The sequence below is a fragment of the Budorcas taxicolor genome, chromosome 5, assembly GCF_023091745.1.
Source record: "Budorcas taxicolor isolate Tak-1 chromosome 5, Takin1.1, whole genome shotgun sequence".
NCBI classification, from domain to species: domain Eukaryota; kingdom Metazoa; phylum Chordata; class Mammalia; order Artiodactyla; family Bovidae; genus Budorcas; species Budorcas taxicolor.
Window position 1 is genome coordinate 21,336,198 of NC_068914.1, and position 4,004 is coordinate 21,340,201.

The window sequence follows — 4,004 nt, forward strand, 5'->3', positions numbered from 1 at the left end:
CTTTCAACCGCCTCTCTGGCCCTCCTCCCTCGCCTCTTCTGCTCCCGCTCGACTCGCGGCACTGGCGCCCCCGCGGCTCCGGCTGCGGGAGATTTAAACCCCGTCACGTGACGCGCCGCTCCTCGCCCCCGCCCTCCCGCCGCTCCCGCCACCCACGCGGGCCGGACCACAACACCGCGGGTCACGTGGCAGGCGGAGGCGGCGTGGGCCTGGAGGAAACCCCGCCTTGGGTGCTGCGGCCCCACCCCTTGGAGGCCGGCGCGTCTCGTAGCCAAAGTTGTCTTTCAGTCTTCAAACCAGTGCCTGCGGGTTGGTTCAAGTTTTGCTCTGCGCCGCGAGTTTCCACTTCTGCGTGAAGAGCACGCCTTCCTCGACTGCCTTTGTCTTTTCTTGACTTATGCTAAGGGTTAATACTAAGTTTCTGAACGGCGTTAAGGCTAAGCTTCCCGAAATGTGCTAAGTAATCGGTCAGTTTGTTAACGGACAAGTGAAGTGAAATTCGCTCAGCCCTGTCCGCCTCTCTGTGACCCCGTGGACTATACGGTCCATGGAATTCTCTAGGCCAGAATACTGGAGTGAGTAGTCTTTCCCTTCTCCAGGTGATCTTCCCAACCCAGGGGTCGAACCTAGGTCTCCCGCACTGCAGGCGGATTATTTACCAGCTGAGTCACACGAGAAATAGAGGCAAAAGCACGGTTCACTTGTCAGCCTCCACACCCCATTCGCACAGCTTCTCTTTGGCTCCCTTTTTCTCTTTGCTTTTGTCTTTAGATTATTGCTGTTTCTTCCTCTCTCCATCCCTTGTAGGGCGGTGTAGATTGTCCCTCAAAGGCATGTGTGCGTCCTGCAAAGACCTTTGAGGCGGAGGGATGATCAGCCTACCTGCTTCGTGGTCCCAGCTTGGCTCCAAATGTGTGATTTCCCTCGTATAGGTTTCATAAAATGAGTATATCGGCTCAAGTGGAGTGGTATGAAGATAACTGGGCTGAACATGACTTGGCCGCTACAAACATGTAGATTTGGGTAAGAATTTGAGATCCTTCTAGCGTGAGAAGTTTAGCTTTTCTGTAAAATGGTTAATAAGTATTTTGTAGGGTTGTGATGAGAGTTAAAGATAGCCAGATGTAAAGTGAAGGGTGTACATAGTAGCCAAAACAATTAATTCCTTGCCTACTTGAAGTCCCTCTACTGTTTTTTCCTGAAATTTTAGGACTCTCACTCCACATCTAGCCTTAACTAAGAACCCGTATGATACATGGCAGACGCAGAGCCTAACTTCGTAGGCATCTGTGTCTGAAACAAAGCACTTCTACCCCCTTAAGGGGTAGTGAGTTTATAGTTTATCAGTCCGTAAGCTTTAAGTGGGTCCTGTCTATACAGTGACAATTACTGTTTGAACTTAAGAATGCAACTTAAGGTGTTTCATCCTTTAAAAAAACAGTTCTAATTTTGAAAATGTAACTGGAAGGTCCCGTCTAAACCCAAAAGTCTTTGTACCTCGAGTTAAACTGAGAATCTCTCCTTACAGCTGGTTGTTTCATTTCTGAAAGTGATGATCTCTTTCAGCCTATAAGGCTTGAAATCACTGAAGCGTTCTTTCAGATTGATGCCCTGTAATCAGTCTGTGAACAAATCCTGTGGTCTTTTCTTCCCTCCTACACTCCTTCTAGTGCTTAATTAGGTAGACATCTCACCCTTCCTGGCTTTCATACTTGATCCTATTCTCTCCCCACTTTATCTTATCTCACAAAATATTTCAAATTGCTTCTCAACTATGTTGGTAGGATATATATAAAATGTTAAGAGTCAATATTCTATCAAAATAGGAACAGAACTTTCAGATTAAAAAAAAAGACATATGTAAGCTTATGAACATCTTATTGCTTCATTCATTTGTATATGTTGTACCTCAAAGACACTTGATGGTGTTCATGGAATACTGTGTGATCACTGTGATTACTTGTGCCCTGATGGCACAGACATGGCCAGTAGCATAAGCAAGAGACAGAAGTTGTATCACAAAACAAAACAAACTCTCATCTCTTCTGGCCTTACCAGTAGTTGAAAATTACTTGCATGAAATTCAGCTCATTCTTTGTTCCTAAAGCTGGAAATTCACATTCAGTTTTTCAGATCTCGTATGACTCTAGTGTTGAGCTTGTTTGTATTTTTGGCATTACTATTCTCTAAATAGTACTTTTCATATTACAAAGCTCCTTTTTTAAAAATGAGGAAAGCTCTTTACGTTCTCATATGGAATGATCTCCAAACTGCATTGGGCAAGATGTAAAACAGTGTGTGCAGGATAGTGCCATTTGTTTTTGTTTTTTAAAAAAAGGGTGTGGAAGTGAGACCAGATGTATGCATTAGCTTATATATATGTATAGAATAACCCTGGAATCACTTGAAATAAATACATACATGCTGCCGCGTATTTGTCATACTTTTTGCCTGTGCCTCCTTTCCGAGAACAAGTCCTCTCTACTCCTTATTCAGTATATTAGAGAGCACATGCCCCAGTTTTATTTGTGAACTTATTTTTCTTTATGTGTCTCATTGACTGTCTCCCCCGACTACAGCAGGGACTTTGTTTATCTGGCTCACCTCTGCACCAGTAGAGAGCTAGCACATATATTTCTTGAACAACAGACTAAATGAATCTAAAGGAAACCTACCACATAGGAAAAGAATTGTTCAGTGAAGGTGATGGGCAGGGACTTCCCTTGTGGTCCAGTAGCTAAGACTCCAAGCTCCCAATGTAGGGGGCCCAGGTTTGATCCCTAGTCTGGGAACCAGATCCCGCATGTGCAAAGAAGACCTAGTGCAGTCAAATAAATAAATGTTTTTTAAAAATAAAAGGGGGAAAATAGGGATAGGCAGCAAGGGTGCTTTAAAAAAAAAAAGGCAAGGAAATTCAGTCTGTAGCCAGCACAGTTCACATGAGAACATTAGTAAAACATATGAGATTTCTGGTATCTTGTTCAAGAAGATGAGCGTGGTGTACTGGCCTACGTGGTGTTTCCCAACACCAACAACCAAATCTCTGATTCTTCAGACAATAACTGGATATTCAGCAATTCAAATCATTTCTGACATTAAATACTGGGAGCTGGTGAAGGTCTCAGTCTCACAGGAGTGTCCCCAGTTCAGATGCCAGTCACAAGTCCCAGTCCTCATAGATTTCTGACCAACGGACTTTGAATTTGGAGTTCCCGTGAAACTCTCCTAAAGTTCAGTAATTTCCTTGGGTGGCTCACAGAACTCAATAAGACACATTACTTATATCTACAAAGAAAGCATTAACTTTTGTATCCTTACAAAGGAGACACATGAACAGCCAGATAAAGAGATACACAGGGCAAAGTCCACAAAGATCCTGAGCAAAAGTCCATGTGGAGTTGGGGTGCATCACCCTCCCTGCGCTTCACTGTGTTCATCAACTTGGAAGCCATCTGAAACTTCTTGTTCAAGAGTTTTTATAGAATTTAAAGTTTCCAGCACACCCTGCCCCTCACTCTGGAGGTCAGGAGTAGAGCTGAAAAGTTCCCACTCTCTAGTTACTTGGTCCTTCTGGTGACCAACCCCATCTCAAAGCTATCTTGGGGGTCCCGCCCTAAGACCTGCTTTATGTTACCTCATTAGCATAAACTCAGGAGTGCTGGAAGAGCCTTCTTATGAATAATAAAAGACACTCCTGTCACTCAGGAGACTACAAGTGTGTTAGGACTTCTGTGCTTAGAACAGGAGAGAAAAACAAAACATATCATACTAAAGGCCGTCATAGACTTTAGACAGTAATTACTAAGAAGATTTTGAAGATTTTTAACTTGTTTTCTCATCCTAGTAGTCCTTAGCTTTTATTTATATATATTTTTGGTGTGAATATCTAAGGCTATGAATAAAAGAATATTTATTATGGCCTTCATGTTGTTGGGAAAAAAGTCCAGAAACACATCCAGATGTCTTCATTAGAAAACCTGTTGATCAAATTATGATGATACATA